We start from the raw sequence: 16,709 nt of genomic DNA on the forward strand, positions 1-16,709 counted from the left end.
GAGAAAAGTAGAAGGCCGCATGAAACGAGCGGTCGCTTGGGGTTTAGTTGGCTTTAGCATATCTTCTTACATAGCTTTTTCTGATCACCAATCATTTGCCCAGTGTTCCCTAACCAAAAAAACCAGAAGGCTTCAGTAAAAGAAGGAGCTGATACTCCAAACCAGTGACTAATCTTGTTTGCCTAAAACACACAACCAGCCATATGCTTGCTGCAGCTGGAAACCCTGAATGACTCCTGCTCTGTACATGTTGTTTATGGTGAAAGCGACGCTATAAGCAAACCTATCCTCTGGCCTAAAAACATACATATTGGTGCTTCCTAAACAGCTTTAACAGAGCAAAGAAATAGCTAAAAAGCTGTCACTCCCAGGATCTGGAAATGTCTGTAATGAGGTATTTTTTGGGGTTTTTTTGGTGATGGAGTAACACTTTATTATTGTGCTTAATTTGTTTTTCATCTCATTTCATAAATTGATTGCTAATTACACAACTGTTAGCCGTGTAAGTCTTTTTCTCTTCTTAAGTTTTAAATATGGCTTATCTGAAGAGGGAGATGAGAACTCATTTGTGACAGAACTTAGTTACCAACTCATTAGAGCTGAGATTATATTTTCTTTTCAGAGCAGTAACTTGAGTTTAACATTTAAATGTCTATGATGAAAAGCCTAATTTCATTTCAAATTCTCCGAGTTGAGAAAGCAGCAGTGAGATTTAATCACACTGGCAAGGAATTGGGGCGGCGGGGGTGGGAGGGGGACAAAGACAAGATCCTTATGATCCAACTGGAAGGAGATGCAAAGTGCCCCAGAAAGCAGTATTTTCCTCCCCTCTAACAATTAGTGAACTCAAAGGAATATGCAGAAATTGTGCAGGCTTCTAAGGGTGTTTCCAATCTCCGAATAGATCACACTCAGTACTTTGTGTGACTAAATCTTTTTTCTTTTCTTCTACCGGCCTCAATTCTCATCAGAATAAAATAATAAAGAGAGGGGCGCCTGGGTGGCGCAGTCGGTTAAGCGTCCGACTTCAGCCAGGTCACGATCTCGCGGTCCGTGAGTTCGAGCCCCGCATCAGGCTCTGGGCTGATGGCTCGGAGCCTGGAGCCTGTTTCCGATTCTGTGTCTCCCTCTCTCTGCACCTCCCCCGTTCATGCTCTGTCTGTCTCTCTCTGTCCCAAAAATAAATAAAAAAGGTTGGAAAAAAAATTTTTTTAAAAATAATAATAATAAAGAGAAAGCCTATGTGGCTATTGTCTTCTCTATTTGTATAACCATTCGCATCAATATCCTATGTGTATTTAACAGATGCTTGGCTTCTGCCTCCCATCCACAATTTTTAAACTAATTTAACGTGCGCCCTTGTTCACTGCAGAAAACACAGCCACGCTCAGGTTTTCTTCCAATGTATGGTAAATGTGCACATTTATATTTGTTTCAAAATCAGCTTTTTTTTCTTGCAAACATATTCTCTCTGGATATGACCATTTTTGATTTGTAAAAACCAGAAGCAATTTTGTTAACTCTTTTAACTTACATTTAACTCATCCTAAAATAAGGTGGGCTTTTTCCTACATTAAAAATTTTTTTAAACAATTCTTTTGCTGCTAAGAGCAACTCAGGCCCATGTATCTCAAGATCTTTAGTGGTTCCCCCCCCTCCCCAAGACGTCCTTTTTTGGCTTCTGTTCCCAGCGAGCACTCTTTTCTGTGTCTCATGTTTTAGCAATACCACTTGGTAAATACATAACACTTGCACAAAGTGTATCTCCTCAGGATTACAAAATACCATGGACACTAAACCTTGTAGCATTCCAAGAGCAATACATCTCATTTCTCAGTTTGAAAAACAGACGCACAACTCTCAAGGTAAACTAACATCGCTCAGTATATCAGCACCCTAGCCCCCAGTATCCCTCGACCACCTTCCCCTCAAAAACAGAGGACAAAACATTTCTGATCCAGTTTGAAAGGACATCCACTAAAACACTGACTTTTAAAACTTTTTGACAGCAACAAATAGTAAGAAACACATTTCATATCCTAAGTACCTATGTGTATGGATCTGAAAAAGTCTCACCCAAAATAGCCAACGTTACTACATGATATATTCTGACATTTTCTTACAATTGTATTCAATTTTGTTTTAAAGAAAATGTTAGTCACAACCTACTAATGAATTTCATTATGCACTAATGAGCTGTTGCCCACCACTTAAAAACTACAACGATAAAATGAATAGACTTTTCTCGTACAAGGTAATGTTGTTGGACCCGTATGCAGTAGGGTAAATCCTCATTAATTTTCATGCCATTAGTACAGACTGTGGTAACTAAGCCTGAGCCAGCTTGAAATATGTTTTTGAATAACCTATAAGGAAAGATTCTGTTAAAATAATAATGTCAAGATGGAAGGGGTTACATACCCAAGATCCTTCTAACGTTTCGGGATCATTATTTAAATGCAGCTGTGTTGTTAATTACAAATGAGTGTTAATATTCAGGCCAATAATCTGCTTAGAAAAATCTTGTCTGTTCTTAGTCCAAAATGTTTTGTAAATCAGAATATGGTCTTTAACGTGAACTAGCAAAATTGTAGTGTATTTTCACTTTCAAACTCAAGAATGTTCAAAAAATAAACTCATGTTTGAAACAAGCTTATTTTTTAGTTCATGCAGTCACTGTTTATAAACGTGCTGATAGTATCTTCTAATGGTATCATCTAATAATAACAATGGTAATGGGTATACAGTTCGTTTGTAGAGTGTTTTAAACTTCAGAAAACTCTTTTGTGAGCTGGTAAGGACCAGAAATCCTTGGATTACTGAATATTTTAAAAAGCGTACAATGACATTTGCCAGACCCAAAAATGAAACCTAATATTTGGTTTATCGTGCATGTGACAGATTACTCAATCCCATGAAGAAACCCAGGTGTCTGGCCTATAATGATTGCCCGTATTTGAAAGAAATTAACATTTCAAGGTAAAGGATCAAGCTAAGTTCTGAAGTGGGGGGTGTCATACACCTCCCTTATGTGGTGGTATCTATTAAAGAATTCAGAAGAGATGTTTATCTTTTGTGAACATCGAACATTTTGGCAACTCGAAGGCTTAGGAAGCTACGGGAGTGAAGGACAGGCCAGGAAGTCAGGAATTCCTGGATGTGAACCTAATCTCAGTCTTACCCTGTTTTTGCTCTAAATCAATGCCAAACTGTTCACACCTCAGCTGCTTTATAGCATGCAAGAATTATACTGGGGACAAAACTGTTTCCTGGGAATGTCTTAGGTTAAATGGTTAATATTACAGCCCTCAAAGGTACTTCCATGCAAGGCAAAGTACTCCTGTACCTTATTTACCTTCATTATACTACGGAATCAAAATGGGATACTGGTGTCCTGTGAAACTGGCCTGGGAAAGAGATCATTCTTTCCGTCCCTAAGTTCTTGTCCACTTTAGCAATGGCCAGTTATTCAACCAATTAGGAAAGTCAATCATGTGACCTTAAAGGTTTTTAAGATAGCTGTTAACACCTGTGAGCGGAGCATTTTCCCACAGTTACTACCTGGCAAGTTCGGGGCCATCATCTTTATCTGTCCCTTCTCCGCTGGGTCATCAACCGAAAGGAAATGCCCTACCCAGCGGAGTCTTGATTTGGCAACCTATGGGCAAGTTGGTCAGCTCCTGTCAGGGAAAGAAGCTCCGTTTTCCATCCCGTGAGGCAGCACATCCATATGCAGCTCTGGGTTCTTCAAAAGGCAGAATGTGGTTTCACTTTCTCCTCACCGCCTCGTGATAAAAGGGCCCTGGTCCCTTCGTGGCATTTAATGAATGGTCCTCTCCTCCTGGCTTTGGACTTTTGGCCTTTCCAACCAGTCATTAACTGGCAGGAAATGCCCTCCTCAGAAATCACTATTGTGTAAATAGAGCTATAAACTTTCGAAGGCCAGTGCAATCCCAGACCCTCAAGCTGCACGTGCGTGTGTGTGTGTGTGGGGGGGGGGACTCCTGATTATATAAAAGTACTGCCTTCCAAATTAAACTCAAACCACATGATACAGTCCATAAAATATACAAAACATGCAGTCCAGTGACAGATTTATCGTGGCCTTACAGAATAAGGCAAAAGAAAATTTCTATATGGAAAACACTGCTACTTTTGACCCAAACAGCCCCTAAACAGGAAGTTAAGAGCAAATCAGCCAGCTGTGGTCTAAGTTATGAAGGAGACCGGCACAAGCGGCATTTCCTGTCACTGCTTGTCACCGTTCCTGGGTGCCTCTGTCTGAACTGTTGTCTCGGATGGCTAAAAATATGGAAATTTCTTTGGGGAATAGATGGGAGGCAACAAGGAGGCCTGAAAGTGAAAAATGTGACTTTTACCAAAAAAAAAATTTTTTTGTTTTTTGTTTTTACTTAGTACGGGCCACACAACCAGTCACTTGAATGTGTGCATTTTCATGCCTATAGGAATGGGCCACATTAGTCAAATAAGCCTTTAGAGCCAGATATTAGACAGCCTTGTTGTTTCCTGTTCATTTAGGATCAATTTTCAGAATAGCAAGTTCATTAGTAAAGGGAGAAAGACAGACGACAACCTTCCAGAGAAGAGGGACTCACTTTACTTAGAGTTGGTTTCTCTCTCCCCCGCCTCTCTCTCACCATCCCATGACGGGACTTCAAAGCGTGTGCACAGATGAGAGCTTTCTAAGGGAATCGTTTTTCAGGTCCTTTTATTAGTATTACCATTATCACACTCTTTGCAACACGTGGAGGTATTCCCGTCTTTTTCCAGCAATGTGAAATGCCAAGACCTATGCCACATTGTTCCAGCCTGTCAACTTCTCAATTCAAAGGAGCTTTGGACGGGGAGTTTGAGTGGGAGAGTAAAAGCATCCTGCCCTCCTATTATCAGTACGTTGAAGCTCTCAGTATGTACAAATGGGTCCCCCAGTAAAACCAGGTTTCTCTCTCTGAGAGGGAGGATTTATACATGGCAGCAAGGCAGCGAGTTGCCCAGTCAAAAGTTCCGCCAAAACCTGAAGTCTTTCTCAAACAGGCCCTCTCTCGGGGTGCCTGTCAGTCAGAGCCCAGACCCTGGCTCCAGAAAGCTGGCAGAGTGCTTACTGACGCGGCCTCTGACTGCAGCTGAGACCACTGCCACAGGCATTCATGAGACAGATTGGGTTACGTGGTACCCCGGTCCTTCCCTCTCCTGTTTTCTGTAGTTTGAAGCCCTTAGCGAGAAAATGGGACCCTATAATGGGTCCTATTTTTCGCTTTATCCTTCTGGGTGAAATAATGTCTTTCTTCACGCTCTCCAATTGCTTAGGAAAAAATGCTGACACAAATGAGTTAAGAGTTTACATTTTTGTCCAAATCACTTCTGAAAAGAATACACTCCTCTTCTTTGGGATCCTCATCCATCACAGACAGCAAGAATTTTGGGAAATGTCAACGCGCCCTTTAACAAAAGAGCACCCACAACTGGACCATTTCTCGAACGTGAACTTTTTGGAGTACGAGCACAACCTCCACACGGGCACTGAGGGGAAATGTCCCCACTGTGCCATGGATCCTGTTGAATGTGTCCCTGTACATTTTTTCAACGTCTCAGGAAAAGTGCTACACAGTACATGAGTCCAATCATAATAAAGCAGCTACCTTAATAACATGTGACAACCTCATTTTTCTCAGTTTGTAAAGCACAAAATAGAAATTAGACTGAGGGGTATATGCCCAAGCTAATATATACACAGTGCTGGTGTTTTGCATGGCTTTGTTTTCCCTCCTGAAGGTGGAAGTCTGCAAAACAAAAGGTGAAATACGAGCTCTCTGGTTGTTTTGCTCGTGTTTTGTTTTGTTTTGTTGTTTGCTAACAGGCCACTTATCCCCCCACCAAAAAAAAAAAACCTACCGCCTTGCTTGGTCTCTTCATATTCCCACATCAGGGGAGACAGCAAAGGCTGTACTTAAAGACCGATGGTCCCGCGGGCACAAGAGATGATTGTGGTAGATGTGAAATGGCAGCTCGTGTCTCTTCAACCGTGTGGACTTTGCTTTCTGGATACGGTAAAAAGAGCTGCCATTCATACCTGTATCTTGGTAAATAAAAACCTATGCAAATTCAACCTCCAAATAGGCAATCAGTGCTTAACTGAAAATGAGACCGCTCTCAGTCTCCTTTTGGTTTGTGTCTGTGACCTCATCGCTTTATAAACTACACACGGCATGAGGCATCCAAGTCCCATTTTGTTTTTTTGTTGTTGTTTTTTTTTTAATTCTGGTGCAATGGTTTGAAAACTACTTCTACATAACTTGTTGTTGAAGACTCATTTCCCTGGGATGGGAGGGAGATACGGCGAATGCAACTACAGGTGGCAGATTACCAGCTGGCTTGCAGGCCACTCCTTGAGGACTCAGCCCAAAGGCTGCCGCTGCTGCTTGCTCTTCCCTGAACCTGTGAGAGTTGCTACTGGACATTCGACCCAGGCTTCAGTCTGTGGTTGTTGTGGTCACTGATTTGTTTGGACAGTAAAGATAAGAGATAGTGCTACCTGAAATCATGGGACAGGTGCTCATAAAATATACGAAAAAGGCAGACTAATCTATGCTTCTGTGTGTTCAACACGCTTTTCCTGAGAACCTACTATGCGCCAGGCACTGAGGCTATGAGGTAAGGAGACCCAGCAACCTGCCTAACGAGTGACCTGTACATTCAGGGAAACTTGAAGAAACCCGAAGAAACAGTTCTCAAACTTCCACACCAATTGCAGGGAATGCCAAGAAGCTCAGGATTCAAAGAATTCGATGGGGATGGGTTTGAGGCAATTTGAGTGATCCAAAATGGAAAAGAAGAGCCAGCTAACGGCCAGTCGCTACGACGCTCCCATGGCCGCTGGAGATCAAATAGCCTGTCGGAAGTGTCTAGTGCCAAGCCCCTGCATTTCTGTGCAGACTGCTTTTCTCAATTGCAAAAGCCCTTTGAGTTCACCCACTGTGCAGGCATAAAACAAACTCCTGCCTAAAACTGAAAACAAATCACTCCTACTCATAAGCCAACTTAGCACTGATGGAAGTGGGCCTTGAGAGTGGACCTCGTATTTAACAAGCGTGCCTAATTGATTCCTAAATCTCTAACCAGGCTCCTTTCTTACCCTTACCACTTTGTTCTCACGGCTGTTATAGAGTTCTGGGATGACTATGCTTGAGTTTCTTGAAAAGCATCATACACATGCAGAGGGCGAAGCTATATGTGTGTTGTATACGTATGCACGGGAATCTATGTGTGGATATATATGTATCTCCCATTCACATACATACGTACGCCACATACGCACGCACGCGTGCACGCATGCATTTAAATCAGGCTTCCTTTCATTCTTCCTTCCTCTTGAGTATCCTTTTTCTGAAAGTTAACTGCCTGGAATTGAATAGGTATTTTCCCATAATCTTCCAGGCAGAAATCAATGCATAGCTGTATAAATTGCTCGAAAATGCAACTCATTTATGCACGCGTGCACTTGTAAGCTCGTGTCGATGTACCCAGACAACTTGGGAATACGTTTATTTCTCACATGAAAATAAGGTTCCTCTTCCCAGATTGTATGATGCTTCCCGCCAATCTTTTAAAAATACATTTGATACAAAGTTGAAATAAATGATGGATTGATCCTGTGTTTTTACTAGAATGATCTGGAAAAAAAAAAAATCCATCTGATCCCTTGCAGGTCACACGGATGTCATTAACACCTGATAATGTAATTGATACCTTATTTCTCCTAATTCTCAAAGTTGTCTTTCCAACACCGTCATGTGGCTGTCTTGAGGCAATACATAACCATTCAGGAAGAGCAAGATGCCTCAGAACCATCTGGTTTCCTTAAGATCTGAAAGCCCACATGAATACAGATGTAATTGCTTTCTGTTTTGGCCATAATTCGTGTTTGTTCGTTGTTTGGTTGGTAATTAAAATTAAACTACTTGCTCCCAAACACGGTTTATTCTCCTAGAGAGAAAAAAAAATTCCCACCTCATTTTACCTGAGGTACAAATTCGTTGCTATTTTTGAAGTAACAACTGTATCACACCGAAGGAGGGGCAGAAATAGCCCATCGGTTCAGCCTGCGAGACACTGTTTAAAAAAACTCAACAGCATGGAAGGAAACTGAACAAGCAAAGGTGAGTGTGGCCTCTTGCTCTTTCAGACACTTGATAGTTTTAACATGGCAGTGACTTTTATCTACCTTTAATTATGGGATCGTATTACTTGTCAAACATGTACTGTATCTTATTCTTGTCTGCCGTGCCCCAATCCCTGTTTGTCATCCTATCAGACAACATGAGTTATTTCCAAACGGAAACATCCTGCCCCCTTCCTGAATCTACTGCAGGCTAGAAGGAGGAGAAATGTACAATTTTAGGAATGAAAATCTTCATCGCTGGAGGGCTTCTCACCCCCTTCCTCCTCTCACCTCCTTCTCACATCTAAAGACAGCTGGAGAGAGAACAAAATTGTACCTCAAACTATATTGTCAGCATCTGCACAGCGGCCAAGAGACCGTCACTGGTCCAGCACGTGCACTACAGTACAACCTCAAAAGACAAAACCTTCCCCCCACCACCCCCCCCCCCGCCCGCCCCCAAGTTGCTGTGGTTACTTTTTCATATTGTAGAGCTGGGCGGATCACGATACACCTACTGGTCAGGAAAATGAATTACACCAGTGTCTAGAGGTACAGAGTGAGAAGCAAATCGAATGCAGACAAGTAGGAAAGTGCACATGCTCATCCACTTGAACTTGTTAGGTTCTTGCAAGTACACAAAAAAAGGGACTGTTTCAGTAAAAGCTGTGCACGGAATCTGCTCCTTTGTGAGTTTACAGATTACTCGCTTTTCTTTTTGATTCAATATTTCTGAAGTATCTACGTTGTGCAAAGCACTGCTTAGGTAAAGGGTGGGTGCAAGAGAATACCAAAGATATTTTGGGTACCAGCTGATAATCATAGGTTTTATCCCCCTTAAAAAGCAGCTGTAGTGACAATGCCTGGAGTGGACAGTTAAGGGAAAAAAAGGTACTTTATAATAGTCCTGGGAATCGTTGGGAGTGCTTAAAGCAGCAAAGGAAATTACAGAAATGAAGTAGTTCTTAGAAGTAGAGCAAACCATGCAGTCACCACCTCCAGCCCAGCACTAGATCAATTCTCTCTCAAAATATTTTTTCTTTTCCTGGCAAACTCCTTCACTGATGTTTTCACATAAGGTCTCTAATCTCACCACTACATAATGCTGCAGAATGTTCGCTGGCAAAATTTCCCCGTAACGTCTCCGACACTCATTTAGCTTGACTACTCTGGCCCTAAGGTTTCGTTTTTTCACTTTTTTTTTTTTTTTTTTTAAGGATTCATTTGGTCCAAAGTCATTCAGCAACAAGGCAGCACACCAGGAGGCAGAGTTGGCTGAACTGGGATCCAGGTACATCATCTCTAAAAACGGGAGTTGTTTTGGGTCACTACTCCAGCCCCTTCCCTGGGCAAAATGCAGGTATCTATTTACCTGCAGGAAGTCTCCTTTCGGATGTGAAACAATGAAGTCACCGCACACTTCTCTCAACAATAATCTGGCAAAGCTGATGCAAAATGTATTATATAGCAAATTCCACTGTAAACAGTTTAGCTTTGTCTTTCTAGGTACACCACGGCACCTGGGCAGGAAAATTGCACTGTCTTTTAATAGGTGCAAAACAATCTTTTTCACCCCTTCCCAGAGGCTTGCTAAATTTAATAGCAGGAGAGTCTGCCCAGCCAAGTAGCTGTTATTGCTTGGGGAGAAGTAAAAAGTGGACAGAGGCAGAATAATATCGGCTGGCTATGGGCAAAAGCCCTTTTAGACTATGTTTAGGGAAGTTTCCATAAACATGAAGGCATTCTCCAAAGGTATTGGGAAAATTTTTAAAAACAGCTTTAGAAAGTATTTAAACATTTGCAGAGGCAAAAAAGAAAATACAAATATAATTAGAAAAATCTGAGGTCTCTGGTAAAGCCTCATTGTCAACATGCCTTTTCTCAGAGGGGGGAAAAAAAACCAACCTTGGATGAATTGTATTAAGGATTTCCAGTCACTTGGTCACTTGTACTGCTATTTCCACAGTCCACTTTCCAACCATTATATCAGTAACCACCCAGACTTATTGATTAAGCCGGGGAGTCAACGTAGTAAAAAATTAGCAGGCATTTCAAAATTAAATCTTGCCATAATTTTGTTTTAATTGATGCTTTCCCGTGAAGTTAATGCATGTGTAGAGATAGGATAGCAGCTAATAATCATGGGCTTTATTCCATATGTAGGGATCCACGGCCAGTTAAGCAATTTAGGAACATCTAGGAAAAAGGAACTCCTTTAAAACACACTACCTTAATTACATCAATACAGTAAACTCACCCTCACTGTTGTATCTATATATATCAATCAATGAACAGTAGTCAGAAAAACAATAGGTCCACCACAGTAATACTAAAACTACACAAATGAACCACCTAAATGCTAAGTTTCGTTATTCGTCTTGATTTAATTTCGTTTTCTTACCATACCAGCTTACTGTGTGAATGCTAAAAATAAGGTTACCTTTCAACTGTCTTCTAAAATCTATCCTCATGCCCTTCAGATGCCGGTAGTAAAAGCAAGCTGCCAAACGTGTCGATCCAGAGCGGGAAAAGACACGGCTGTGCAAGGAAGCTATGGCACTGCTCACGGTATCGCTCGAACACGGGGAAATTAGTTGTTCAAAGCATTTGCCCATGATACGCCACGCAAGAAGTCCGTTTGAATTACAAACAAATAGAAACATGAAAACAAAGAAGAACACCCCGGCGGGGGAAAGTAGAAAACAAAAAAGAAAGACGGAAGGGCAGGAAGACGCAAAGATGAAAGCCATAACATTGCAACAAAGTTGCGGGATTACTTTTCCTTCTACTTGCCATTTGAAAACTAAAGTTTAAAAAAGGCATGTGATTTCGTCGGCGTCCTAGGAAGGCAGCCGCTCTCACACACCCCAACTCGTCCCCAGCCTTACCTTCTGCTGCTAGCGCAAACCCAGCGGCTAAGGGGTCCCGCTCTCAGCGGCAGCGGCGGGGGCAGCGGCAGCGGCACATGCCATCTGTTAGCGGCAGAAGCAAAAGCAGCGCTGCGCGAGGTGGCCCCGGTGCCGGGAGAGCCTCTAGCAGGGGTGCGTACTGAATGCCGCCATTTTAAAGCGAGGCTCCTGAAATCATTAGATATAAGCAAATTAAAGCCCGCCCCACCCACAGAACTTCAGGGCTGGGACGTGCAACCCTCCTCCGAGTCGCCGCTGTGGGGTGTAAAATGTCAAGGCGAGACACACGCGCACGGGGACTCCCGGACGGAGGCGACGATCCCTGCGCTCCCCGGGCCCCCCTGCCCCCGCCCCGGGCTCCCGCGAGCCTCCACTTCAGACCCCGAGGCGAGGGGTTCTTTTCTCCCCAGCGCGGGGACCCCCGGGGTCGGTGCAGGCCGGAGCGCTGGGGGGGCGGGGGGCGCCCGGGCCGGGGCTCTCCGCCCACCCCCCTCCCCGCTCCCTCCCCCCCTCTCCCGGGCTCTTGGTTCAGTCCGCGCGGAGCACACCTCGGAGCTCCCGGCTCCCTCTCGGCGGCGGGCGTGGGGCTCCCGCCCGGGCGAGCGGCTGCCATGGCAACCCCGGCCCCAACCCCGCCCGGCCGCGCCAAAGGCGTGCCCTGCACCCGCCGGCGCGGCCGAGCCCGCCGCCGCCGCCGCCGCCGCCGCGGGCCCCCCGGTGCCCCGCGCTCGGCCAGCGGGACGCGCAGCGGCAACGGCGGGGGCCCGGGGGGCTTCGGGTGCCAACACGGAACTCGCGCGCAAGTCCGCCGGCCGTTCGAGCGGCGCGCGGACTGCCCCAGCGCGGGACGGCCCTCGGCCGCCCGGCCCCGCCCCGCCCGGCCAGGTAAGCGCGGCGCGCCCCGCACCACCGCCGCCGCCAACCTCACCTGGCTCGGCGCGCGCGGCTCTCGGGCCCGGCTGGCCGCTGCCGACCGGGCGCGAGTCAGACGGCGGGCGGCCCCCGCTCCCGCGCCCACCCGTGGCTGTCCTCGGCCTCCTTCCCGCCGCTCCCAAAGAGCGCCAAAAGTCGCGCTCCCGCTCCCGCGCCGAGTGCGGGCACTTTCTTCCTGCAGGGCGCTGTTGGGTCGCCCAATGTATTCTTTGTGTGCTCCGTTCATTCGTGCGTGGTTCTCGGAGAGCGCCGCGCGGGCTTTATTCTCAGGGGGTGTGGCGCCTCTCCCCCCAAACCCGGCGGCCCAGCCCCCGCTGCAAATGCTGTCTGCAGTTTCTTTATTAAGGCAACGGGGGACAAATCGTAGCGCTCAGGTTTTACAAAAGCGAAAACAAACAGAGCTCGCACACATCCCCGGAGAGGGGGGAGGGAGGCGGCAAAGTTTCTAGAGCTCCAGGAACTGGAGTGCCAATGAGAAATGCAGTGTGCTTCAAAGCTGTACGCTCAGTGTCACTTCAGATACGGATAAAGTGAAACAGGTACTTGCAAAAAGGACCATACTCAATAAATATATCGGCTGAATGAAAGCAAAAAAAAAAAAAAAAAAAAGAAAAACAAAACCAAAACGCAACCCCCTCCCCCCCCCCAAAAAAAACAACTCACCAGCTGCCTTCCTGGGATGTCCCTTCTGTGAATGCCCCAGTCCTTGATTTCCCTTTAAGAACCTCAGACAGGAAAATGTTGATCTGTGCCAATGGTTCCCCTTCTTCGATGGAGTTTGAAGGGTGGCAGGAGCCTAAGGTAGGGTCCCAGATACTTGTCAATGGGAAATGGGCAAAGCCAAAGCAGTTTTATATTTTGATTAAAAAACGTGCATCTGGACAGCTAAATTACCAGTTTTGATCTAATGCAAGTGTAATAGGAACACCAGCTGTCCCTTAATTGGAGCCCCACAATAATAAACGCGTGCTTTTATTTAATTTTATGAGGACAATTGTAGTTGATAACACACGCATATGCGAGATCCTCAGTGACAAGCTCATAGCAATTCATGGGCTGCTCTCCTGCCATGAACTGCTTCACCCCAGTACCGAGTTCTACATGCTCTCCACAAAAGGTAAAAACATCGCAGGAGACATTTAAGTAACAGGTTGAGGAGCCTAGTGAAATCTCAGGCTAATTCTCCTTTTTAATTCTGTGGGACTGATCCAAGTAGAATTCTCCAGCTGATTTTAGGCAAGAAATCAATGTCTGTTTGTTAAATGCCAGATAATAGTGGCAGGATCATAATGGTTGGAAGGAGAACACTGGCACAAAACTACCCTTTAAATAATTGAGATACCCCCTCCCCCCACCAAGGCAATTGGCAAGCATTGTGAAAGTTATCAGGACAATGTGCAGGGACAGCATCTGATACTTTTGCAGTAATGGGTAGAATCCTAGCATAAGTCAAACAGAAGGCAGGAGTTGCTAGTTTTTTGAAAAAAAGGGAAACAAGAAAAAAATGAATTCCTAACCACCTCTCTTCACCTCCTTTTGAGCTTGCCAAATTACCTGCACTGCTCTGAAAATCAAACTTGGCTGACATATAGGAAGTGGCTTTGGCAGTCCAGGAACTACCACAACTAAAATTAAGAGGTGTTGGCTACCACAGAAGTCTGGAAAGAAGGGCAAGGCTGAATTATATAACTTTATACCCAGTGATCTAACAAATGAGGAACTTTTATCACGGTGAGTCAACAAAGGAGTCTTTATGCTAAACATGGGTCAACACCACTGCTTTACCTCTGTCCACCATTGCGAACCACATCTCCTATGAGGCACTCCAGGTTTCCCTAATCGCACACAAACTGGCTCCTTTTTATTGTCATTGCATTGGTGAAATAATTGTTTTATTATGAATGTGAGGTCATAAACTGGTCAATTTGCATAGCTTCAACATATTCTTTGGCTTGAGATTTCTGATCAGAGAAAATCACAAATGTCCACATGGGAGAGGAAAATAGCCTTATAAACAAATTTTAGCCTAAGAGCCTGTCCCCCTTTTATCCAAGATGGTACAGCCTCCACAAATGAAGCCAGGCAAACTTCCCTGCCACCAGGTCACTGGGGAGTGTTTTCAAAGAATGGAAATCGCTGTCCCATCCCCTCAGCATTTTAAAAGGGCTTGTTTGCTCTTTAGGGTAGACTTACCTTGGAATTACTTTCCACTTTAGTACTTAGAGCTAACCAACATTTTCTTTTCTTTTCTTCCCCTGAGGCATGATTGGGGGCATGACCGAGGAAAAATGGAGTTGCACACTGACTGATCCACAAGATGACTTCTTAATGTATATACATTATTGTCTCTGACTTCTTACACTTGTTCCCCCTCGCATTCTGGGCGAGTCTCAGAACCACTACTCCTGAGGGATCTTCAAAGGTAAGTACCTCACAATGCCTGTATTTACATTTTCAGTCCTGTCCCTCTGCCCCCAGCCAAACAGAGATGTGCAAAGCAAACATTTAAATACACTCAGGGCACATGCTCTCGTGCTCTCACTGTGTCTTCATGCTTGAGCATTAAGTAATGGGCATTTACACAGACAGATGGAAGGCTAAAACTCTAGCTAAGGATGTAGCAGCCTCTCAAGTGACATAGTCTTCCAATAAATATAATTAACTTTGACTGAGGCAGGAAAGAACTCTAAAAGTTATGTAATGGTTTAGTAACAGAAGGATTATTATAATCCACAACCCTACGGATGTTGCTGTGTTTTTAAAGATGCCGGACAGGTGGGGTCCTTGAAAACTCTCAATGTATTCTATGAAAATTCTACTTTTACTCCCATCAAGGCATATAACTCATTTATTCTCCTCTTCGAAAGATTGTCAGTGGATACAGGCAGGGTCATGCTGTGCACAAAAGGTAAAAGAACTCCCTTCTCTTTTGAACCTGTAGAATTATTCTCACCAGCCTCGCACTATTAGCAAATAGTAAGTACTATTTGCTGCTGTTGTGTTCTTGCTATGGCTTCACAGGCTGAAGCCCCACATGGCATTTGTGGTCATTCCATACAGAAGCCTCTGGCCATTTAAGGGTGGTTGAATAGCTACAAGACATTGATTATTCATCCATTTCTGAAGAGGCTTTTTCATTCAGAGTTGGGGATTGGGAGTCTGAGATTCATGAAAAGGTTCTGACTAATAAATGGGGGAAGGGGAAAGCAGAATTGGGTTGTTAAAAAGGTTTAGACGATCAAAGAAATGTTGGCTTCTAAGGTAAACTCTTTGCAAAATGATGCAGACTGTATTTTTGACAGAAGAAGAGAGAAGACAACGTAATAACTAATTGCATGCCAAAATAATTTCGAGCTTGATAATAAATGGATCAACAATTCTCAGGTTGTAAAGAAAATTCTTGAAACTCACATTTTTCTTTCACTTGGGCACAGTTGTCAGAATGATCTGGACATGTTCTAATAACCCGAGAAGAAAACAGGAAAAATATTAAAGACTCACATCCTCCAAAACACATCTGGGCCTGATGCATTTACAAAACAATTTTTCTGCAAGCCTTTGAAGAATATATTATACAAATTATCCTTGAGTGTTGAAAAGTATGGTATATTTCTTAAAATTCTTCTTAGAGGGAAATGTGGTAGGCATGATACAGATAAAAATGATACAAAAATGTAAGAATAATGCAAAAGGTAAGAATGATATCAAAAAAAAAAGCATGGGGCCCCTGGGTGGCTCAGTCTGTTGAACGTCCGCCTTCAGCTCAGGTCATGATCTCACAATCCGTGAGTTGGAGCCCCGCGTCAGGCTCTGTGCTGACAGCTCAGAGCCCGGAGCCTGCTTCGGATTCTGTGACTCCCTCTCTCTCTGCCCCTCCCCTGCTCATGCTCTGTCTCTCTCTGTCTCAAAAATAAATAAAAACATTAAAAAATAAAAAAAAAAAGAAAAGCATGGCCTGTTATCACTTAGGAATATGATAGTTATAATCGCACCAATTTAATGTGGAAATACTCCATGCCAGGTACTTTTTGTTTGTTAGCTCATTTAATCCTTACAACAATTTCTATGAAGTAAAGATTTCCTTGTTGAGAACAGAAAAGTGAGAATTACTCAAAGTAACACAGTAACAAAGCTACTAAGTGGCAAAGCCGGGATTCGGAGTTAGTCATCTTCTAGGATAGGGCCCATGCTTTGAACTATTGCACAGTACTGAAGAAAGCTCTTATAGGGTCCAGTTGGACTTAAACTCAGACAGTTGCTCCTTTCAGTACACCATACTTCCTCTCACTGATGTGGGCATTTTAATAAAAATGCTACCAATAAAATACAGCAACTTATTAAAATAAATTTAAGCTCAGGGTGCCTGGGAGTGGCGGACTCTTGATTTCGGGCCAAGTCCTGATCCCAAGGTTGTGGAATCCAGCCCTAGGGGCTCCACACTGAGCATGGAGCCTGCTTCGGATACTCTCTTTCTCCCTCTGCTTCCCTTCCCCACTTGTGGGCTCTCTCTCTCTCTCTCTCTCAATTTTTTTAAAAAAGAAAAAAAATAAGTCTAAGCATTGATCCAGTATTGTTTATTCCAGAAACATAACGATGACTTCAGCCAAAAATCAATATTATTGACAAAAATGCATGATCATCTCAGTAAATGAAAAAAAAGGCATTTGATAAAAATCAAACTGCTTTTT

General features: G+C 44.0%; 1 protein-coding gene across 8 annotated transcripts in view; it reads right to left on the reverse strand.

The window, feature by feature from the left end:
• The window catches only part of MBNL3 (muscleblind like splicing regulator 3), a 113,274-nt gene extending 100,968 nt beyond the window's left edge, over positions 1-12,306 (reverse strand). For 2 of the 8 annotated variants that reach the window (XM_058713051.1, XM_058713049.1), the window contains exon 1: positions 11,068-11,337. The gene's annotated coding sequence lies outside the window, so the exon portion shown is untranslated. Of the gene's footprint in view, positions 1-3,561; positions 3,881-10,619; positions 11,044-11,067; positions 11,338-12,016 lie in introns of those variants that run through there. The other 6 variants (XM_058713045.1, XM_058713044.1, XM_058713050.1 and 3 more) reach the window with 6 other exon arrangements.
• Between the last annotated feature and the right edge of the window lie 4,403 nt (positions 12,307-16,709).

This window comes from Neofelis nebulosa, chromosome X (genome assembly GCF_028018385.1).
Source record: "Neofelis nebulosa isolate mNeoNeb1 chromosome X, mNeoNeb1.pri, whole genome shotgun sequence".
In the NCBI taxonomy this organism is placed as follows: domain Eukaryota; kingdom Metazoa; phylum Chordata; class Mammalia; order Carnivora; family Felidae; genus Neofelis; species Neofelis nebulosa.